Source organism: Thunnus maccoyii, chromosome 20, assembly GCF_910596095.1.
Source record: "Thunnus maccoyii chromosome 20, fThuMac1.1, whole genome shotgun sequence".
Classification (NCBI taxonomy): Eukaryota; Metazoa; Chordata; class Actinopteri; order Scombriformes; family Scombridae; genus Thunnus; species Thunnus maccoyii.
Genome location: NC_056552.1, coordinates 13,203,759 through 13,229,353, shown reverse-complemented (window position 1 = coordinate 13,229,353; position 25,595 = coordinate 13,203,759). Strand labels below are relative to the sequence as shown.

General features: G+C 38.8%; 1 protein-coding gene across 1 annotated transcript in view; it reads right to left on the bottom strand.

Annotated features, from left to right (window-relative positions):
- LOC121887034 (zinc finger protein 385C-like) overlaps positions 1-25,595 on the bottom strand; it is a 78,253-nt gene that overhangs the window by 12,505 nt on the left and 40,153 nt on the right. The gene's annotated exons all lie outside the window — the stretch shown is intronic.

Below are 25,595 nucleotides of genomic sequence, written 5' to 3'. Positions count from 1 at the left end.
AGTTTTCTATCTTCATGCATATCTTGCATACATTACTTTACCTCTACAGCCTTTTTTTTTTAATATGAATCCCACAGCAAATTTAGCATCACATTATGCTTTGAAATTTCCTTTCACATGACCTCTCTCGTCTCATCACTTCATTTTGTTTGGCCTAAATGCTTTCAGACTGCTCATGCTTTAAAGAGTACTGCGGCATTGACCTTTGTCTAGACCCAAAGTAAACATTAGAGTGCTCGCATTAAAATGCACAATGCCTGTATGCTGAAAGTCCCGAGGTTGGAAAGAGTAAAAGGTTATGTGTAAATGAAAACCGAAGTTAAAATGAATGTCAATAAGTAATAGATCTGCTTCTCCTTTATGTCTGCATGTTGTGATTGTCTTAATCAAACAAAACAGGAAACCAGGATTATATTTCTGTTTCTTATACAGTATAGTATCAAGTGTTTGTTGTATTTTTTTTCATCTGAAAGACAGAGCTTGCCTTCGTATGGAATAAAAATTTGTAGTTCATTAAAGGACCAGTGAGGACCAGGATTTAGTGCCATCTAGCAGTGAGGTTGCAGATTGCAACCAACTGTTAACCCCTCCCATTCCAAGTGTGTAGGGGAACCTACGGTGGCTGTGAAACTCGTGAAAGGCCCTCTCTAGAGCCAGTGTTTGGTTTCTCCATTCTGGGCTACTGTAGAAACATGGCAGTGCAACATGGCGTGATGACCCACTCCCTAATTATTCTTATTTTCATGGGATTATACACTAATGAACTAATGAAAACATATTTATGAATATTCCATTATTCCATTTCTGCCAATATTTCTTCCAATAGATCCCCCTAAATCTTACACACTTGTCCTTTGAAGTGGAGTGGAGGTTTGGCCTTGGTGGGATGGAAAATGTCAAGAGAAGCTTGATGAGACAGCTGAAGGGAGTATTGGCTGGTAGGTGGAGCCTGGTGCAGAGAAAAACTGAATGAAATTGACTGACGAAGCCAGAAGTATTAACATACCAGATGATGACTGAAGGAGGGATAAAGAGAGAGATGGCTCTTTTTTTTTTAGCTTAGATATGTGATGAACCTATTGGCTTTTTAAACAAAAGGCAACAGTGACCATGGTGTTAACTTGTGTATTTTTTTGTATTGATTGTTCTTTTTATTCATTTCTGTATTTTTCTGTATTTATTAATACTAGCTGCTGCCTGAATGCCTCAGGGACATGAAAGCTTTACTCTACTCTAATTATTAAAATGATTTTATTCCATGAAAGATATTGAATGACATTATGAAATAAATGGCAATTACTAAAAAATATAGCATAAGAAATGGTTGCTTTATATAATACCAAAACAGCAATTATAATAAAGCGTCTCTCATTTTTCATGAAGACTTAGACATTCTTCTTAAAGTCTATGGTTGTTACAGAAAAGCACAGCACTAAGAAACCAATTTTCCATAATTTTCTGCTTCTTTCACCTCTGGATTTTAGGTTTTTAACTCTGAGGATGAGGCAGGTTTGAAAGCTCTTGAGCATTTGCATGTTTTTACTGATCTGGCCCCTTATTCAAAATGGTTTTTAAAGCCTGAGTGGAACACAGAGACAGAGCAGAGGAATGGGAAGGGAAAAGAAAAACAACCTTTTCAGAGTCAAAATAATTGTATGAACAGTTCTGTGGGGTAAATTATTAACACAGGCGCACGATTTTCAGCGTCAAATACAAAGTAATTAGAGACCTGGTGTCTAGCATAGGCCTAGACCTCTTATAACACAAAATAAAGCAGCAGCAGTGGGTGAAACATACCACCCACCCTGTTTTATCATCACCTGGAGCTTCAAATACTGCAGGGTAGTTTTTTTTCTGGCAAAACAATATCTGAACAAATACCTAAATTTTGGACCATTCACAAAAAGGGTATCTAAAATAAAGAATTAAAAATTAAAAATGTACTTTCTGGGAATCAATTCTGAGAAGAACAAATACAAGACTTAATTCCCTCATCTGCTCCATATACAGACCAATCAAATAACACTAGTGAGGGATTAACCTCAGACCAGCACTGCTACACAGTCACAAATTAGAGAGAAACTAAACTGAACTAGGGCTGCAACGATTCATTGATTAGTTTGGTCTGTAAAATGTTCATCAATTCATGGATTAGTTTGGTCTGTAAAATGTCAAAAAAATGGTGAAAAATGTCAATCACTGTTCCCCAAAGCCTAACACGATGTCCTCATGTGACCAACAGTCCACAACCCACAGATATTTAGTTTACTATCAAAGAAACCAGAAAATATTCACATTTGAGAAGCTGGAATCAGAGGAATTTCCTTCTTAAAAAATGACTCAAAATGATTCATCAATTATAAAAATAGTTGGTAATTAATTTAACACTTAATCAACTAATCTTTGCAGATCTAAATTGAACAGACCAAAACTGCATGTCTGCAACACCAAAAAATGAGCAACGAATCAAATGAATTTCTATCTGATTCAAAGCCATAAAAACTAGAGGCAGATGTGACCAAACACACACAGACAAAGAGATACAGAGAAAAGAAAAATTAAAAAAAGAAAGATTACACAACAGTTGAGGCAAAGACAGATATCACATCCTCTTAATCAAATATATGTTGGATCATTTGTTGTCTTGCTTTAGCACTGCTTATTCGGTGATTTCCAGTCACTCCAGTATACCATGCACTATTTAGATTATACTTGGAAATGAGAGGGGTGATTTGATCTGCTTATTACTCTTATTTCATCCTGCATGTGTAATGTGCAGCCCGGATCCCTCGGCAACACACACATAAGTTACAAGTGTTTACTGACTTGATTTTGTTTTTGATGAATTCCAATTTTATTTAAATGTTCCACCAGGACTGCTCATCTACCGAATGATAATGATAAACTAATGAAGTGCATTGAATTGCGTCACGATAGAGAAGCGAGAAATGAGAGAAAGTGGAAGAGAGACAGCGAGAGACAACCACAGGCAGATGAGAGACAGTTTTTTTTTTTCCTCTCTGCTAGGCCGCTGTGCTTAATCTGCCTGTCAGTATGACTTTTGGGGACATTGATTCCCTCTCCGACACAAATCTGAAATTGATCTCATTAATCTCCTACGCATAAATTCACAAAACACAGCAGGGCGAGACGTTTAATTAACTGCATTTTGCACTGAACAAACTAGAAACCGCCATCAACTATGAGAATTTGTGCAACATCAGGCGACAAGAGGAATATGCTTTTGACAGGACTGTCCCTTTCAAGTGAGTTACCCATCTCGTTTGCACAAAAGCTTCATTCCAGCGAATCTGACAAGATGGACTAAAGCTGTGGTTATACTTGTTTCATCCAGTCATGCTGGGAATGTGTTAACCAGCAGGCCTTGATTAGTTTTTATAAATAGCAGCTCATCACTGTAGAATTTCATGAACTCATACTGTGCCCATAACCAAAAATAAAAAGGTTGAGTGAAAGGATTTAGTAAATCATGTAAGATAGAAAATGACCTCACATACAAGGAAGTACACAGCATTAGTCTGTAGCTGTGCCAGTGGTGCTTTGAGCTAAATGTCAGCTTATTGATGTTTGCCACGTTTAATGTTTTGTGTGATAAAATTTGCTAATTAGCACTACACACAAAATGCAGATGAGGCTGATGGGAATGTTCTGCATATATTTGGTCAGAAAACCAAAGTATTGGACAAATTCAAATTTTGACCTCATGAATTTTAACCTGACAAGTCAAGGAATAAGTCAAAACTTTGACCTGCTGGTGGTGCTACATTACAAATGAGGAGATCTCCAAAGTCATTAGGATTCACCCTCTGGGGATCATGAATATCTGGTCTATACCGAACAGCAACTACCAAGGCTTGAGGATGAAGCTAATGCGGAGATACCTTAAAGTGCAATGCCACTGATGGCTGTTAGATGCTGGCTCCAAAAAATCCCTGGCTCCGATTGACTCCCGTTCAATTTCCCTCTAGAAATACTGAGTAAATAATTTTTTTCAATGAGTCATTATGGTCTAAATCGCTAAATTCGGGCCCTCTAATCAGTGGTCATTTTGGAAATGAAATGCAACTCTGGGCTTCAAACTGGCTCGAATGCAAACCAATGGATGAAATCTAATCTCACTACGTCCATCTTTATATACAGCCTATGGTGTAGACTTAAATATCTCATCAACTATTAGATGGATTATCTAATATTTATCAAAGTGGTGAACTGATCAAAATTGCCATCCCAACAGTGCTTAACAACAAAACTATTACAAAAATGAGCAGGGAGTTGGTCACGTCACTTTAGATATCACTACACTTTGCAACTATAAATGTTACTCAACACATTAAAATGAGCCAGCTCCTGCTCGCTAATCTGCATTCACTTTCTTTTTTATGCAGGAAACTAGCTTCTTCAAAGAGGCTGGGAGTGTAGGTCACAGCAGCCAACCTTCCTGTATTGAGAAGGGATGAAAGATTATGAGCTGGAGAAATTACAGCACCGTTAAAAAAAGAACTGGGGGGAAAAGCTTAATCTCTATTATTTCCAAGATTAGTCTCTGGGTGACTCAACATCACAGCAATCACAGAGGGAGAGAAATGGCTTCTTTTCATGAAGAGCGGAAAGAAAGGGGGGATGAGAAGCTTTCATAGCGGCGAATCAGAGCAAAAGCATCAGAGGAAAGGCTGCTTTGGCACTTTTCATGGTGAATGCATTTCCCTGGGATCATCTGTCTGAGCCGGGCTCTCTGTCTTCAGTCTGAACCAACATGGCGGTACGGAGGCACGCTCTCATTTCCGACACTTACCGACATCCCCTGATGAGCTACCTCTGTGTGGTGTTAATGCTTTGTGACATTAACAAAAGAATTAGGGATCTTTCAGAATTTTACTGCATTTAATGTGGAAAACATCCAGGATGTTACCACAATAATACGTTAAATGAATTATGCATCTCTGGAGAACGAATTAAACATGGAAGCAGTGACAGACACCAGAGCTGATGTTGTTTGGGTGAATCTATAGCAGGACAAAATGCAGATGGAAAACCAGACTAATATGCTCCTGTGAGGATAGTTTTCACATGACTTTACATTAGTGCAGGTGATATATGTTATGGTTTTGGTGCTCTAGTGAATATTTATGTCACCAGGATGGTGTATGAGGGATTGACTCAAAATAAACTACAGTGTGTGTAGAACAATAGAGCTCTATGGCACAAAGGACTGAGCTATACTAGACTTTGGTTACACAGACAATGCTTCAGCTCATTGTAAATCCAACAATGAGCTGATCTGTTGGTTTTGGCAGCAACCGAAATTTTAATAACAAGACAGCTATAGTGGAGTTAAAAAAAGACTTTAAGGTTTCCAGTTGATGAAATGTTGCAGTGGTGCAGGCTTGTGTTGAGCTGAAAATGAATTCACATCAGGTCCAATATGATCTGTGTTTATGGGCCTGATCAGAACTTTAAATTGCATGTTTTTGCTTTTGGACACCACTTATCTGGGAATATGTTTATATAATATCTGGTGTTGACCCGAGGGACACACATCGTAAATCTGAGTCTTGTGCTAATATCAATATAATGATCTGTGAAGTTGGTTGCAGTAAACACTTACACAAACCCTAAACTAAACCCATAAAAACACATTATATTATACAACTCACCCTTGTTAATACTTTACATGTATAAAAACATTTACTATATATGACAGAATGCATATTTTGAGCATTAGTTGTATTGTATCACCATAGCTGGTTACATATCAACATCCATGCAATCATAGAAAAAACAAACTCGACATTAAATATGAATGTAAGAATTGCATCACTAATTATCTTTAAATATACTGCTATGATGACCTATGTTATATTTATGAGCTGCTTCCTTTTGGCCCAACTTCTTCCTCTCAGCTGCTTTTAATGCATGAAATAAAGCCTCCATAAGTGACTGCTGCACAGTGCAGTGGTGCATATTAAAAAAAATCCCACTCACTCTATCTTTAACCAACAGTAATCTTTCTATTTGCATTTACTCCATAATGGCGTGAAGCACACAGCTTTTCTGAGTCATAAAACAGAAGTGGTTAGTGCACTGTGCTTTTGCAGTAATGATGATGCCATTCATTGCTTACACAACAGGCAGAGAACTAGGCATTTATGATGAGTTCTGGGGGATGAATTAGCATCCATTAAAACTGCCATTGACAGCTCCGCTAAGCTCTCTCCACTGGAAACAAAAAGGTGGAGAGTCAAGGCCTAATTTCCATGATGGCTTAATATGCTGCCCCCACCTTGCACTATGTGGTCTTTAAATAAATCATCTTTATTGTGACAAAACACATTTAGGCCACGACTGGCAGCCAACAGGCAAATTCTCCCGCTGGCTGTCACTGTCTATTTAAACTCATACAGCCGCAGCTGGCAGAACCAGCGGCTTCGTGAGAATTTCTACCTGCGGGGCACCATCCAGCCCAGATCAGGCTCCCCGCGGTAATCTGTCCTAGTTTCAACTGGAGCACTGTGGGCCCATTTTCACCCCAGGGTCCATAAACTGCTATTGAATGTGTTCAAGGTGAAATCCAGGACTAGTGTCCGCTGGTCAAAGAAAAATCACGGGATACTGTGATTACCCTGGACACAGGACACAAGCTACAGCGGCTTTTGTTATCCGCACAGCAGAATTAAAGCAAAAACAATCAAGAGAGTCAGAATTGATCAGGTTTCTACAGTCTCACTAGCCAGGCTGCAGGCACAAAACAACAGATCAGCGAGCAAATGCAATGAATATCTCTAGTCTACACATGATTAGTGCAAGACAACACAAAGACATTTGACCAGAACTCTCAAGGAGGCAGCCAGCATAGTTTCCATAAGCACTCGTATTCACAATATCTGGTAGTGTAATGTTTATACTGGCACCAGATGATGTAAACTAACTGTTCTGTCCAGTAGATTAAGAATGCAAAATGTTTGGTATTTAAAGCAACATTTGAGTTATTCCCACTATGATCTCTGTCTTGTTTATGTAGAGAAAAATGTGTCTTCTGAAAGCAGGTAAACACCAAATGAATTTTAATGCAATGATGTACTCTGTACTGATGTGCCGTTCTGATGAGTTTTTGCATCGTGGCCATAAAGGATAAACTAACAATATAGCTGATCTGCAGGGAAATGAGCATGAATACACTATTAGTGCTGCTCAGATAGAGCAGTGTTTTTCTTTTACAGAGCTCCTGCCCCTCCATAGCGTTCTGCACGTTTGTATCAAGCACACTTAAAATAAACTGCCACCATCTGCTTGAACTGAGATAAGCCCGAATCCATCAGACCTGCTGAACGGCAGCCGGCAGATGTGCAGCACACATTTATTGATATTTAAAGTCTGTCTGTAGCTTTATACGCCCCATGAACTTAGTAATTAGCAGCTTTCTGTCTCGATGCTCTTCTCTGAGCTGCGGTGAAGCTGGCAGCCTGCATGGCGGAGTTAGTTTGAAGGATTCAGAGATGAGAATCACGGGATCTCTGCTTACTGGTGCGTCTTGAAAGATGTTTATCAGGGCTACATTAAAGAAGACAAGCTAGTACATTCATTACTGAGGTCTTTCTGGTGCTCTTTCTTGTTAACACTGTTCACTAAAGAAAAGCAACAATGTATTTAATATTTTATTGAAAACATTTGATCCTACAGTGCTAATAGCATCATGTTTGTTGAAACACAGATCTGAAGGAATATGCCAAAGGCTGCAGGGGTAAAAGAAGCACCTCTACTTGAATCTTAAAAGTATTTTGAGCAGCTTTATTATACACTAACCTTATCATGCAAACATCTTGACAGTGTATTACATGAATCCAAATGGAGAGCAGTACTTCAATTTGCAGTCAACATTTTTCGGGCAATGTCATGTCTCCTGGCTGCTGCATATTTCAGCCGGTTTTGCATTTTCTGCTTGATTCTCAAGGCACGTCGCCGGATTTGGAAGCACAATATTTTCATTCATGTCAGCATTTCAGCAAATACCAAAACGTGAAAGCTTTTTGCTGACAGATTGTGTAGCTTGAATGTGTGTGTGTGTGTGTCCGTGTGTTCACGTGTGTATATGAAACTGAAGCCTGTGCAACATTTGAGCCATTTAGGAGTTTCTGTAACAGTTGACCTCAGTCGTTTGTCACCACTTGAAAGAGAGATTAATTCCTTAAGAAAACTTTAGAAAATGTCCCCAGTCAGCAATCGCTCATGTACAGTAGCCAGCAGGAGGTAGAAATACTGCAAAGACAACTTCATGCGTGTCAAGAGTATAGCTATAGCACCTTTCCTCTGAGAGAAGGTTTCAGAGGAAGAGCTAACAACTCCTGTTTGAAGGACAGGGAAGGTGCATCAGTGCCAGTGTCCTCAAGTGTCCTTCCTTCACTGGTGGTGACACAGAAAAAACTGCTTCCAACAGAACAAATTGTCATTTTGCCACAGAGTGCTATATCCATTTAAAGTGACTGTTTATCTTTGTTGTTAAACTGGTTATACTTTCTTCATATGACAGAACTGTGTCCCACAAGAACACCAAATGAAAACTAAACAGAAATGTGATACTGCAGGACTCTTTAACTGTGTAAAACGTTCTGATTCACTTTACATCATTCCTGTAGCTTGGATGTGTTCATCACATGTCATGCCAATCTGCCCATTAGATTTTGTTAGTTTTTGTACACAATTTTAGGCCTTTATGGGCCATGAATATTCACAGTAAATTTCATGGAAATTTGGCCTTAGGAGCAAAATGTTGAGAGGGAAACTTGGATCAGTTGGTGGTGTTATATGAAAAGGTCAAAATCAGCAAGAATCATTTTCAAGGCACAGTGAATATTCATATTAAATTTCATGGCAATCTGACCAGCAGTTGTTTATATATCCTCCTCTGGACCAAAGTGTTGGACAGGCTGACCAACCAACAGGTTGACAGACATCAGGGACTTTAAAATAAGTCCATGTGCACTATTACTGTACAATGTCAGGTATAGTAGAATGTATGCTAAATCATACACTGAGAATTTCGAGAAACTGGACAGAAACCATGCAAAAATGACACAAGATTAGATATAGAAAAGCGAGCTGGAAGGCTGGAGCTGTTTGGGCAGGTAGCATCATACAGTCTGATGGCTATTGACACAAAATAACACCTGAGACAACCCATCTTGAAGAGATGGAGATGATTGTTTAGAGTTTAGTTTATCCTCCCTTCTGTTTCTAACTCTACTGCTCTGTTATTCTAATGCTGTACAGGCTCAGCCTTTTTTATTTTAATCAGTTTATTCATCCTAACACTGACGCTGGCTCTCCAGAATAGTGCACAGGCCACTGTTGGAGCATGTTAAGAAGTCTCTTAAGGTTCATTTAGCCATCAGCTTGGAATAACAGCTGGTATCCAGGTTTTTGTTATTGTGTCATGTAGCACATTTAATTAATTGCTGTGTTAATACTGTCACTATAACCAGATTACTGATCCCAACAACAGAAACTGTTGTCTAGCCTTCACTTTTTAAATGTTTATATTTATAGTTTTAAAATAAAACCACTAGAACACTCTTAATGTCTTTGACCAGTTTGGACCATATTGGTCACAGCAAATGGAACCACTATCCATTAAACAGCTGTCATATTGATCATATGTCTGTTGTTAGAAATTTTTTGCCAAAAGAGATATCTAATGAAGTTTCAAACATGGATGGATTTCATAAAAAAGGTCCCTTAGATTTTGTAGGATCAGTCTCTCTTGTACATTGCCTCTTTATTGTCACATGTCCAGTTTCATTTATTTGCATCCCCAAGGTATTTAAGGTTGCACTGTCTTTGCCTCTTTACACTTAGTAACAGACATCAGTGGTTTCTTTCACAGTTGGAAATCCATTACAGGCTGTCACGGGCCATGTGACTGACCTCTAGAAGGAGACAGGTAGGAGCAGGGCAGGTAAAAGTGGTCAGAGTGATAAGGGAAGCAGGCCCTGGGTCTAATTAATCTTCCCTGTCTTAATTCTTCCCCAGTGCTTTCCCTGGCTACCAAAAAAACTCCTACAAACAATCTCTCCAGACTTCAGATTTTTCTTTAATCACATTGGACACACAGCAGGTGATGTAATCTGTTATAATAACCTCACTGTGCTCCCAAAAACAGTCCAACATGGCCTCCACAGACCCCTGAGATCACCCTCTCTCAGTCCAAGTGGTAATGGTCTTTTTTTTTAACCTTTAATTATTCAGGGGAGTTCAATGTTCTCTTTTTCAGGAACGCCCTGATCACATTTACACAGTTACACATTCATACCTGGAAGCTGCCCAGTACAACCACAGTCTGATCCGCTGGCCACTGAGCAGCTCCACTAGAGCAGTTGGTGTTAAGGAACTTGCTCAAGGGCACCACAGTGGTTGTAATGAGGGAGGGGCTGTTTCTTCACTTTCCCCACCCAGAATTATCCTGCCAGTCTGGGGGATGGAACTGGCAGTCAAAAACTCTTTTCTCTAACTATAGCCACCACTGCCCCATGGTCTGATGCTGAACTGTGCCAAATTTGTGGGTACCACATATCTCGAGGCTGCTCTTAATCTGGAATATAAGAGAAATCTGCGGCATGTGTCTAAACCATTAAAATGACTTAATGTGTTGGTCTTGGCGTACAATCCGTTTGCCAGGGTATATTTGGAAAAATGTTGTCCTCATTTTGATGAAAGATGTGACGGACTCTAAGCTCCTACATGTACAGCTAGAAGTTTTATGTGATTTTGAAGAGAATATCATTGCGTAAATCTTCATCTTTTAACTACTTTTGATGTTTTTAAGTCAATTAATGGCATTATTGAGATGCTTAGTACAGATTTACAGACATAAACCCCATCTATAAATAAAATTATTATTATTATTATTATCTCATTATGTTAAATCTGATTAAGAAAAAGAAAACTACAATTAAAGACTAATCATGTCTTTCAAGATGACGCCTTCTAAACATAGTTGCCAGTAAATACGAGAATCTTGGCCTCGCTGTGCACTTGCCTGTTTGGTGTGAAAGAAGTGTGACTGTTGTGACTGTACAATGACATCACATTCATACTCTCTATAAGTTATGGTTAAGCCACCAAAGGCAGTAATGTGTGTGTGTTCATACTTGTGTCAATCAGGATGAAGGGACTTAAATCTGGGAACAAAACCCAAGTCCCCACAAGTGTATTTATTATGGTTAGTGGTAGCATTGGGGTTGCAGTAGGCTTTCAGGAAAAACTGTAAGTCACTGTAACATCCTCCTGTGTCTGTGTCTGTGGTTGCGTGTGTATGTGTGTGTGTGTGTGTGTGTGTGTGTGTCTGAACTCCCACAGTCATTACCAGTCAGCTTAATCAAACTCACACTGTCAACACTCAACAATGACTGATTGGGCCTGTCAGTCTCTGTTAGCAGGGCTCAAGTAAAGGAGGGCAGGGTTTGATGCAGCCTCTACTGCAGCCTAAGATTTAGCACAACCCAAAACAATTTAAACAGCATGCCACATTTATCTATACAGATTGTATGCATATGGTATTCAAACGAGCTCACGTGATCGATACATTTTGTGAAATGAGCGCGATGCGTCACGTCATCATTTCATATTAAAGGGGACATATCATGCTTTTTGTGATTTTCACATTTTGAGTCATTTATATACTATTATGATGTAGGATGTCTGTGTTAAACATAGTCCAAGTTCCAAAACGTGAGGTGAACATATGTAAAAAATTCTCCCTTACAGTCAACAGCCCAGAAACTGCCGTCCATTCTGTAGTCTTTATTGCTAAGGTTGTTCCATGGGCTGTTTGTGTGGTCCACTCATGGCTCAGATCAAACATGTACGGATGTATTTGAGAAGTTAAGTAAAGAATGAAAGAAATAGGTCAAATCTGACTATTACTGTTTGTTTACATAGGCTCCAGAGCTGGGGGAAGCTTCCAGTGGCTGGCCAACCAGAACATAGTGAGCTCATGGGGAGGGGGGCCTTAAAGAGACAGGAACTAAAACGGCCTGTTTCAAACAGAGGCAGAACTGAGGGGCTGCATAAAGGGCCTGTATAAGATAAATAAGGAATTTTTAAACTGTTAATCATGCAAAGATATTCCAATAGAGACCCTGAAAATAATTATATTTTCTATTTCTCTATATTTTTTCTATATTTTCTATCTGAGCAGCCTGGAAATGTGCATGACACGTCCCCTTTATTTCTCTTATTACCTTTGACCCAAATGTTCTTTCACATAAAGTATCTGCTTAGTCATTTTTTCTCAAGACAACAGGAGAAAACTGGCATGTCTAACCATTACTCACATATGAAATCTGTAAAAGTAAGATAGTGTGTGTTATTGTCAAATATTGTTGTTTTTGTCCAATAGGTGAATTTTGACTTTGTTTGGACTATATTTTCATACAAGCTGGTACATTCACCGACACAAATACATGTCTGAAATCAATTTGGGATGTCATATTGTATTCCATCCGCACTGATTCGTAAACTTGCCTTCTCATTGATGATGGGTGTCTCAAATACTGCTGTGGCACAAAGAAATTAAAACAATCTCACCGACACGAGGCGTCGAGTCAAAGTACAGCAGCCTAATTAAATTTGTTCACTACGATAATCTGCACGATCAGTATTGCAATTAAAACCATACTGCGCCATACTCATTACCCCACGATTAGAATAATGATTCATTAACGCTGCTGGATGGTGAATATGAGCCCCAACAGGAAAATTAATGGCCCCATCTAGACTGACTCATGAACTTTTGTCTCCTCACACATTTGAAAAAAAAGTTTTCCACAACAAGGAAACAAGGATTTGTTTATTCTATCTCTTTCCATCCCAACAGAACACAGATTATTGTCACAGAGCTAATATGATGGGTCATTATGACTCAAATGCTACAGGTTTCTAGCAGATTATTAGAGTAGAAATTAAGTCAGTAATCATGCCAGAAATCTCTACAGTATATGAATTATTTCTACTGTATTCCAAAATTTTACCCTGTTGCACTCCTACTACTACTTCCTCCTATAACAGTGAAAGAGTTAATATGGATACTGCATTTAACAAGATAATGACTTTATGTAAAATGTTTTGTTTTTCAGTAGGTTTGTACTTTCGCCTAGCCAGAACTGAACACAAAATGTCCAAAAATCTGGTAGCTATTGACTGATATAATAAGAAAAATGCTGCTTTTAATATTCAACTGTGAAATATTTAATCACTTTGCATAAGATGATCAAAAATAAATAAATATGTTTTGAGAGAGCAGTAATGTTTCTAGGAGGAAGATTTCTAACCGAGGTAAAAGCTGAAATAAGAGATGAAGAATGTAAACTGTTGTATAAAAGATAAGGGACATCTGACTGTCTGATTTGGCAGAAAGCAGAAGATACGTCAGCACACACAATGGAGAGCATCCATTGCGGTAAGTGTTACCTGCAGTAGCTTATTTTAGGCTGATCAGGGAATTATCATGACAGTAGTGAGCAACAGAAAACATGTAGGAGGGGAAACACGGGGCTGACAACTAAACTGAAAACTAAAGGCGACAATTTGGCCCAAAGCTCTGGAATAAATTATCTGGCAATGTCAGAATTAATTTGTCAACATTTGAACCTTTTTTAACTTTTAAACCTTCAGTATTTAATCATTTCAACATGTTTTCTTGTTCTGTCTTGTAGATTTTGTTGTGATTGTGATTTTACAAGTTTTACAAGTCTTACACTTGTCATCCTCTGTTTTATTGTATTACCTGGTTTGTTTTATCATATCAACATGTTTGCTTTGTTTTTCACCATCCATACAGCAATTTGGAATCATACCTTTTTCAAAACATTTCATACCACTGAGGGTAGGATACACAGAAACACAACCTTCAGTGTATGTTATTATTACACTATTGTGCTCCTGGTTTTATCCCGTTTATTAAAGCAAAACACTGACAAGGGAGTGCCAACAATGCCAGAGTAACTTCTCCAGTTTCTGCTGTGCAACATCCTATTTTACATCCGTTGATTTTAAACAAAAGACAGCGAGCGTAGAAACATGTTCTTCATTCTGAGATTTTCACCCACTGTCACATCTCTTGCATGTTACAGAGAAAGAGATTTATATACATAAGCTGTCACTGCAGCTCTTGACGAGGGGTGCAGGGGTGGGGACAGCTGCAGCATGGCCACCAGGCAAAACTCTACAGTTATCTCCTCTCCAACTGTTTCCCTTTGATCTTCCTAATCTGCCATTTAAAGAAGAAAGCGCCCAGAGCTGCCACACAGACACTTCTTAGTATTTCCATCTAGGCATATACTGCACTGTGTGAATGTGTGGATAAGCTACTGGAGTATATTGCAAAATGCAAAATGTATACAACTTAATTTTAAACCTGCGCTTTAGGTTAACTGTGAGAGGATAAATGCTATTTCATTATCATTTCATCAAGATTATAATAACTTTTGAGTCAATATTAATTGAAAATTAAAATCATAAACATATACATATTAAACTCTTGTCTATGTATGTAGAGGTCAAACTGAGAACTTGAGGATGTTCTTCATGTACCATGTGTCGGTGACATGAATAGGTTTAACTTGGCAAAGCTAAGGTAATCCTACATTTAAAAAGTCCAAATGTAATCAGCATTTTGCTCCTTTAGCTGGAAAAAAACATAAACACAAATGACTAAAAATCCCCACACTGCCTTTATCTTTAACAGGCTCCAATTATGCGAGCTAATCTGGGCATATTTCCCTGGGGAGGCAAAGACATAATTGCCAGCAATCTGCACAGTGATATCAGCGCTGTTCTTGTGTGGCTTTAAAATGACTTGACACATCTGGGAACGACAGTGTTGTATGGGTCTGAGCTCCACACTTGGCATCATCAAAAGGGGTCAATTAGAAAAACAAACAGGCTTGGGACTCATTTTGTATGCAGGGGAACTGAAAGAGGGCAGATGGTAGGCAGGAGACTGACTCTGCCCTTGAGCAATGATGTGAAGTCATTGTTGTAAAACACACAGTGACAGGGGAGTGCTTGCATGCATTTAGGCAGATTAATTAAAAAGAAACAATAAGTTTAGACAAATTAAATAGATTTTTTTGTCAGCCCCTTATGAGGGTAATGTCACATTCCTATAAATAAGTGGCCCTGACAAATCATGTCACCACCATCAGGGTAAACAAACAGTCTTACCTAACAGCATCTCCACGTGTTTTGTGAATCCTCTGCTCGCCACTCTCTTTTGTGTTTGACTCAGGCTTCGCCTGTCAGCTTGTCTCCCATCAGAGAAGTTCAACAAAAACCAACAAAGTGCCTCCTTACAGTCTTTCTTCCTATCTTTCGTCCACTTAAGGTTCTCTAAGTGAGGTGAAATGGCAGAGTCCTCTCTCGGTCAGTGACCCATCTTGGCTGCGATCCAAACTGCCTCAGCTAAAGAACGATACATATGTGCTTCAATTAGAAGCGTCATTTTCCGCTGAACACGCTGGCTTTTATGAGACGAAGGAGAGAGAAGAGCAAGGCGGACTGAGAGGCAGCGGAGAAGGAAAAGAGGCTGAGAGTGTGATGGTGAGAGTGTCTGAAGAGTGAGTGTGTATTCTTCTGTGTGTATGAGCATGTAAGAGAGAGTGAAAAAGCCAGAGAGTGAGTGAGAAAGGGGGGAAGTGAGAGAGAGAGAGAGAGAGAGAGAGAGAGAGAGAGAGAGAGAGAGAGAGAGAGAGCTCGCAGAGGACTGGCTATTAACAACATGAATATCCCACATCTCCCCTTTCTTTTTCTTCTTCTTCCCAGCACCATTTCCTATTCAAGGTTCACACCTGCATGCTCCTTTAAGGACACTCAAATGTAATTTCCTTCCTGGCATTACTTGACAACAATAGACACCATTTATCAATCTGTTTCTATTCTGCTTACATCCCTGCTTAAAATGCAGCTGTGCTACATTATTCTAACGAGTTATCAGCATCAACATGGGCACTAGGGCGAAACATTTAAAAGCTTTCAATCCCCATGATAAACCTCACATGCTGAGGTTATCAACACAACTGATACTATTGTTGTGATTCGTACAGCGGTCACGTGTTGATTGATTGCGAGGTCCTATTTGATTAGAATCAATTATTTCTACACTCTTGTTTACATTTCCAATAGGTTGAGTGTGCAGGGGTTTCAATCAAAACACCTGAATCACTCATGCAGCACAGTCATTATTTTTTCACTACCACACCAGCGTGACTGATATATAATCTTCATCATAATTAAAACAGCAGTGGTTTAGTTTTCAGCTGAAGTAGGAGTTACATTTTAAATGACCTGTTTGTTTACAGTTTTCCTGCAAAACCTGAGAGATTGTTCATGTTTTACATGGGCAAAACATGCTTTTTGTGATTTTCTGTCATTTATATGCGTTCCATTTGCAAAGTTACCTCTAGTTCCCCATCAAACTGATGTCAGATTGTTCGCGCGTGCCCACAAATGGCCATCCGTTCTGCACTCTTTGTTGCTAAGGTTGTTGCTAAGGTTGTTCCACTGGCTGTTTGCGTTGTCCACTCACATATTTTGGATAGGATTCGGGCTCAAACATGTACGAATGTACTTAAGAAGGTTATATTTCAAGTAAAGAAAGGTAAAAAGAAGTCAGAATCAACTACTAGTTTTTGTTTTTATCTAGCCTCTGGAGCTGGTGGAAGTCTTCCGAGGCACAGCTTTTAGAAGCTGGCCAATCAGAACAGAGTGGGCTCATGGGGAGGGGGGCCTTAAAGAGACAGGAGCTAAAACGACCTGTTTCAGACAGAGGCTGAACAGAAGGGCTGCATGAAGGGTCAGTATAAGATATACGGGGAGTTTTTTTAACTGCAAAGATATTCCATCAGAGCCCAAGAATATACATACTGTATAGACCAGGGAATGTGCATGATACGTCCCCTTTAAGACAGCATACCTTAACCTACTGCATATGGTTGCCCTGAAGCATCAGAAAGTCTTTTTGACACCCTTTCATTCAATTTTTACATGTTTCAATATCTGACAATATGTTTCTGACAAATCACATGAGTGATCGAAGTGGGTATACTGTTGCATTTTGGGGTAGCAACATGCTTTCAGGAGGCAGAGCCACATGTCTTAAAGTGCCATAAAAGGGTAAGATTCATTTGGCTATTTAACACCTCTAAATCAAGATAACCTAAAGATCCCCTCCAGACATTATTAAGATATATATAAAATACTCTATTTTGAATAATAATGTGTGTCTGATATGGTTTACCATGGAAAAAAGTTAAATTATCTTATTAAAATCCTTAAAATTACATCTACTCCCTCTCCCTCATTAAAAATGTCAGAATCTATGAGTATGCAAATTTATACCATGGTCTAGGTGAATACTCTTTTCTGATTGGCTGGCAAGTGTGGCAGGTTAATCACCACTCGAAATCTATCTGCTACCCAACTTGTAACCATAGCAACATTAAAGAGCACAGCTGTCAAAGTTTAATTCGTTATGAAGTTTTGAAGAATGAGACACAGCAGAGGAAAAAGAGATGGAGAGGAAAAGAAAAAATTCAAACGAAAAACAGCACAAGAACACCTGAGGAGCTTAAAATGATAGGGGAATAGAAGGATGAGATTTATACAAAAAAAGGCAAACAAAATGGGCAGTTAATATACTGAGAGACTCTCTCTACCAAAAACAAAGATTATGCTTAAAGACAACTTATGTGAATTTTATGCCTCAGTTAAGGCCTGCGGCAAGTACAGTGTGGCGAGATGTCATGTGCTCTGCAGGCCTCAAGTTTTCACATCACACTTGTGTAAGTTGAATATTGGACCAGAATTGGCTTCCAAACTATTTGTGACGTCACAAATTATGCTCATAGGCCCGCCCCTTAAAATCTGATTTTCAATGATTTCCATTTCGAGCAGATGAATGTGAAAACAGCCTTTTAGTGTCAAACTCTGCACAAACATCATTCTGCACAGTGAAGCTCAAATATTCAACTGTAGGAAAAAGAAGAAATACATTTTTGAGTAGAGGGGGACTTTAAAAAAATACAATCATGCACATGAATCACTGAACAAGTAAATTAATGGTTTAAAGATGTATTTTATGTTTATACACTGTATTTTCCTAAACTGTGATTTTCCATTTGTTACCTCAAGGCAACGCTGTTCAGTTTGGCTACTTGTTAGGCCAAAGCCAAGCTCAATGATGGAGGTGTATTATCATGTAAAGTGGTGAACCTGGACAATGTTTTTGCTGTTTACTAACAGTCCCTGGAATTAGTGGACACATTTTATAGTCTAAAAGAGGAACCTGAATGAGTAAGGTCTTCTTGCTGTGAGGACAGTGAGTTTGCGGGCAGTGACAGTAAGAAAATCTGATTCATGCACACTTAGCATATTGATAGTACAGCTCTTTGTACAGCTCGGTGCTGATTTAAATTACTTGAGATTAAGCAACTAAAAGCGTGATGCTGTAACAGTGTGTTTATTTTAATGAACAGGTGGGAGAGATTATTGTTCACCTAATAGCTCAATCATTCTCCAGACAAATCTTTCGATGATTACTGTGTCGACACGGTGCAGAGCAAAGTTGGAGTCTGTGTTGCTCCGTCATCCTCCACTGCGATTCAAAACATGTTTACCTTGAATGGCTCTTTGAGTTGAAATATATTAACCACAGCAATGATCTCGGCATCACAACTGGACGATGATCTGATGCGTGATGAAAATATTTTGTCCAGCAGTCATTCCAGTTGATCTGTACCAGCTACTGTACGGTTGGCAAGGTCCAGTTGCACTTGAACCAATGTTATTTAAGGGTTTATGAGTTGTGTTTTTCATTCATATACAGCAGTAAAACAACATGTCAGCCTTTATAACAGGTGAACAACTCAAAACTTGCTAATGGCTCCTTTCTTTGCTGTTTACATAATCATCTGATACATCATTATGAGGAGCCTTTTAATTATATCCAGTAGGCAGTGGTAGAAAGTGATTAAGTATTATTACTCAAGCGCTGTGTTTAAATGCAATTTCGATGTTTTACAACATAATGTTTAATTCCACTACATTTCAAAGAGATAACATTCAATTTGACAGCTCTAACTATAAGTTAGTAGTTACTTTGCAAATTGAGATTTAATGTACATAGGTTGCTGTCATGGCCCATGAGTTAAGGCGCTGTTAATGAATCACAACGTTCAAAGCAGAAAAAAGGGGTTCACAAACCCAAATTGCAAACTGAAGAGGGCATTGACAAAACATTTTTTCCTTGTGCTCAAGTTTGACGAAGAAAACTAAATAAAAAGGAACAATGTAACTGATTTGGGTGTGTGTACGGAAGTACAGAATGTAAAAATATCTTGACAGAGACCTGCTACACCATTAAAATGCTACTTACATGCTCATGCATCTATAATAATAATAATCCAGGTAACCAATATGTAGAATGTCCCCTTTCAGAGCATAAATATATATAGTATATTTTAAGTGCAGGGCTTGTAACAGAGTACTTTTGCATTGCGGTATTACAAATTTTACACAAGTATAGGATCTGGTGACTTCTTACAGCTTATTACAGCTTTCAGATAAACAATTTGTGGCCATTTTCACTGCAGACACTTTTAAAAAAAAATACACTAATCCCTCTTTTCAGACTATACAATGACCTCAAGATTCACTGCATCTGAAAACTCGACTCATTTCAGACACAACACCACCCAAGAGGCACCACTGAGACTTGTCTGTTTTGTTGAGGAGGGCGGGCCTTCATTACATTGTTATTCATTCCACAGGCACTATAATCACTTCAAATAAATGCAATTATTCTCACAGACTCTAACCTGAAACCCTGCCCTCAAATGTCATACGAGTGTTGTCAACACACACACACACACACACACACACACACACACACACACACACACACACACACACACAGACAATGCCTGTGTCTGCCCTGCGTGCTCTTTGCTGGCTCCTTGTCCACTTGAATAAGTGTGGTTTGCAAGCACAACACTGACAAACCCTGACAGTTTTACACTTGATTTCAGGCTGCTGCATTCAAATGAAAGTGCAGGCAGACTGCCTCGAGCAGAGCGGTCGTATGTCGGCTCCACGCAGCAGGCTTTCATCTTGCCGTGGACCTACTAAACATTGGTTCTGCATACCTCTATTTACCTATATGGACTCAGTGAGTGTGTGAGTCACATGCTATGTTAAGATAGATGTGGTAGACATTGACTTTGTAGAAGGACAGAGAGAGACAGAAACAAAGACGGGAATTGTTTACAAAGCCTCTCTCCTCTTAACCTATAATTTACCCCCTACCAAAATTGTATTCTGAATTTTAATGCTGTCACAACCCATTACATACATGGTTATAGGTATTATAATAATTACGCTTACCAAATATAGTATACATATGAAGATTTATCTCAATTCATCTCAGTCTCAAAAAGCAACATTTCACTAACATGATAAATCCAGTTTTTATCATGTTTGCTTTCAAGTATTCAAATATATTCACTGACTCTTCAGTACATGTGACTCTGCTTCACATGCAGAATAATGACTCATGTTCTCACAAACACAACCCTGATGCAATGCCATGAATACCAAAAAGGAACTACTTATTGCAGGTTCAGCTCCCTGGATAATTTCAGAGACATCCCTGACCTGTTTAGATGTCGTGACCATTGGGAATGCTGTAAAACAGGTGTCTGCTTTAAAGCTATGAGCTGCCGGAGGATTTTGGTGCCATATCTGCCAGCCACTTAGTCAACAAAAATAACTGGGAAATGGTGAACAAGCCATCATCACCCCCTCCTTTCAGTCTCTGCATCTCCCTCTCTAGCTTATACTCGTTCTTGCCGGCCTTGCTGACTGGTCGGTGATGACAGATCAAGACATCTTAAAAATGGTTGCTTTTTCTCAGCAGCCCTTCTGTATGAAATGAGGCCACGCACACAAAACTCTGATAAATGTCCTATTTCACAGTTCACAGAGTATGTTTCAGCGTGTATGATAGAACCTGTCTGTGTGTGCATATGTGCCTACAGGCTTTTATTTTTGTGGTACCATTTATCTACTGTACGTTGGCATACAGCAGACAACAATTCAACCTTCAGAAAGACAAGTCAATCACAAGTGGAGCTCTGTTTGAGAAATTTTGAGATTTTTCCATTAGTGTTGAGTCAATTTTATTTAAACGGTGCAAAATCACAGCAGAGGCTATTTCAGGGTACTTTTCAAATAGAACAGGTCAAGACCCAACATTCCCCATTCCTCATAGTGGGGGAGTGTCTCTCTGCACCCGTGGAAAATCTGAAGCAACCAATGACCGATTGTTGTGACCTTTCCAGTGCTTTGCATTGTTGGACACAGTAGGTGAGTTGACTGGTCGGATACATAGGCTACTGGAGATTTTTTTCTGAATCCAGCACAACATCTGGGCATTTTTGGCATTCTGCAGATTTTGCTTTTGTTTGCATACTGCATACTACATGCTACATTTTGGCTAAATCAGTACATACTGGTTTATGGGAAAATGTGAGAAACCACTGGGAAAAACTAGCTGCAAGGCTGAGCGGCGTTGCCATATCCAGCTCTTATAATTTTGTTTATGTTTTGAAAACAGCCACTGACTGAGTGATGAAGTTACACCATTGGTCAGCTGAATGCCATCACTTCCTGTATCTGTTTCGAATGAAAAGCTCTCTAACATTTCATACGGTCCAGCCAGGTTTCGACTTAGTTTTGTTTAGGTTTGATTTAGGGTGTGTGATTGAACACTCTTTGAAAAACCAAATCCAAGAAGAAATATGGATTTCTAGCTCTTGCAGTACATATTTTCCATTTTTAATTAACATTAATTTAAGATGATTTTTCTTCAGCTGCTTTTGGGTTACTTCGACTGGAAATACCACCACCAGCCAGTTGACAGACAACCTTCAAAGACATTTGACATTGTTTGATCACTAAGGTATCAACACACTGTGGGATGTATGTGACATATGTCTTGCAGATACAGTATATGTGGTAAGAGACAGGAAAGGAGTAGAATCGAAATCTCCCCCAAAGGGTTGTTCCTGTATTTTTGTGACTTTCCCTCATTCAATACTTTCCTCTCATCTCTTTTCTTCTCTAAATCCTGTTGGAGGTAAATAAAAGGAACTTGCCTCCCCACTGATTCCTCCTCAAAATAGAGAGAACTACAGAGACATTTTAGTTTATTGTTGACTCACGGTGCCACACTTGTTCAAATGAATGAATGCCATGTCAGAAGGACCACACGTCAGCAGCCAAAGTGACCCACCACAAATCTCTGTGTGTTATGTGGGAAAGAGGTGATGCAGAATAATACAAACTACGGTAGAACATTTCTTAAATTTTTACATTTTTGTACCACAACCATTTGTACTTTCAGCACAATTATGTACTCTACTGACCCAAATTATACATTTAAATGGTGGTGTAATTATTGAGAAACACTGAGAAAATAAAGCAGCCTTTGTCCTAGTCCTTTTTGTTCCAAAATGCTATTGTTGGCTTGGGTAGAGTGTAGACAGGAGACGTTTGAAAGACGTTATGTTCTCAAGGAAATCACTGATGGATTTTACAACTTATTTTTCTGTTGAAGCCTTAATTTTATGAGTGCGAGGGACGTGAACTCCCGCTTCAGTCTAGTGAATCTCCTAATAAATTCTCGTTATATTCCATCATTTATCACATGGCAAACTCTACTGCCTATTTTATAGTCCAACTGTGCACAAACAAAATGACAAGACTTTAAAGTTACTTTTACAGCAACACAACTCCTGAGGTGCTGAAAGGATAGTACTCGAGCAAACTGTCTTCACCAGACTGACTGAAAGCAGAAATTCACTGAACAAAAATAGTGTTCAAGTAGGATCCATGATGAGTAGAGGAGTGTATAGGAAGAAAATTGTTGTTTTAATTAACTGATTCATTGATTTTATTAAAAGTTGTTAAGGTATTTCACTCAGAATCACAAACTTCAACCTCATGCTGGCGCCACAGTAAAACTCAGAAGATCACTGACTCGTTAGGATACATCTTCTGTGGATCATAAATGTCTGTATCAAAAGCTGCAACTCTGGGCTACAAACCGGCTCCAATGCAAACCAATGGGTGACATCACAACTCGCTATGTCCATCTTTATATACAGTCTATTAAACCATCCTGTAGTTGTAGATATTTCAGTTTGGACCAAAGTGGTGGACCAACCAACAGGCTGAATCCATACAATCATGCTGCTAGCGTGGCTAAAAATGTACCTACTTGTCACTACAACACACATGTGACACAGAAACTTCATCACGTTCCTCTACACGCATGACACAAACACAAAGCATACTGAAAATGAGAAAAATGTAACCCCTGAGGTGAACAAACTCCACAGTAGTCCTGTAGATTAGTGTGGAGTGTAGAAAGTGGAAAGTGCTTTGCTCCGTTCCCTTTTCAAAAGGCCCCCAGTGAGAACAACCTTATTAAAATCTCTTTTCGTTTGAGCAATCACTTCATGAAGCTAAATAAAGGGAATGCTAGTTCAGCTGTGGGAAGGGAATGGGTATTATTAGGCTGGTTTAATCGCAGCACAGACTGAATTATACTAATATACACCTTAATTGACTTGGCTCGTCCTCTTTCTCTCCTCTCCACTGAAAAACAGGCAACAGGGAAACTGGCTTCCTGAGAAAACTGTGTGTGAGACATTGTATGAGACCTCGCATTCATGTGGATTTGTTAGATTTGTGTATAGGAATTTTCCTTCCTTTTGGTTTACAAGATTCGCGAGACGATCTGTTTAGCTATTCTGCCAACTTCTGCCTGAAAACTGATTTGTTTTTTTAATCCAGTAGTGACTCATGTTGTTTTTACAGAATGTTGTTGTACATCAGCCACCACAGAAAATGATGCTCAGTGCTATAAATGAAAAAAATCCATCTATCTTGCACTAATGGTTCATTTATCCATGTGGTTTTCTGTTGGTTAGATATAACTTTAAGATTTGTATTGGTTTATTGATAAAGGCCACCGTTAAACAAAATTCCCTTAATAATCAACATTCACCAAGATATTGATTGCACAAAATATTCTGAAGAAGTACATGTGTGAGTCACAAATTTTTATAATTTATACTGCAGAAATATTAGATACTAAATAATTATGCATGTGACTTGAAAATATTAGATATTTTCAATAAGAAAAAGACAATTATTGTGATTTTGATGTAAATATAACTAGAGTTAGACTGGTAGAAGTCAATTAATAGGTTACAGAATATTAATCTGCATTCATTTTCTAGCAAAAATGGCAATGGCTGGTTTCAGCTTCTCTAAAATGAGGATTTGTTGCTTTACTTTGTCTTATGGGATAATAAGAAGAATATCTTTGGGTTTTAATATGTTGGTCAGGCAAAGCAAGACATTTAAAGATATCACCTAGGATTTCCAGGCTTTTATAGTGGCCATTTTTCATTTCTTTTTGACATTTTATAGCCCAAATGATATCAATCACTTGACAAAGATGACAGATTAATCAATAATGAAAAAATCATTAGTTGCAAATCTAAGTATGACAAAAGATACATGAAACCAGCAAAAATTACTGTCTATCTGTCTTAAAGGGACAATTTACAGGCTCTTGTCCATCGGCATTTTTGCTCCAAATACACCATTTCATGGCTAATTTTAGTACAAGCAATTGTTTGTCTCACTGCTCAATTTGCCTGTTAATTTCAATACAGCCAAAACAAAAGGGGTCAAGTGCCATGGGGTTCATTTAACCGGTTCAAACATGGCAGGTGTGAAATCACTCTGTGCTCTGCGTGGGGAGATGAGAGGCCCTTCACCCTGAGGGATTGACAAAATGAGGCCCATGAGTGAGCCTCATCTTAACTTTCAATTAGTGGATGAGATGGCTCTGACACTGTGGCCTGCAGCCTGGTTGGTTGTTCAAACTCTGTCAGTGCAGATGCTGTTGCTGCATCTCAAGAGGTGCACACAATGAAAGGCATTAAATAATGAACAATGAACACATTTCTTTAATTTTATTGGCATATTTTGGCACAGCAACATGTACAGTTGTCTCTTACTCCCACAGCTGCCTCTGGCTCTTTATGCATGTAGCTGTTCAACATCCTCAGTTGCACCCGACAGTGTAAGACCACCTACTGTATAATATTCTCCTGTCCTCCATGACTGTGTCCTTGATCCCTCCCACCTTATTTGCTTTTGAAATATATTTTTAAGCATCTAACATCATGTCAAACCATTCCCTCTTTATTTCTGTCACAGTACAGTATCAACAGATTGTTGGCAGCTTATTTATATTTTCTAATTGTTTCGGGTCCCTCAATAAAACTATTGACACTGTGAAATCAGAGTCGTGGAATTATTATTCTCATTGATTCTTGTGAATGAAACTTTCTAACAAACTGAGCACATACAGAACAAGGTACCCTTAAATAGGAATTTGGGGACGTTGATTATGCAAATGATCATGAACAGGTGGCATTCAACAAGTT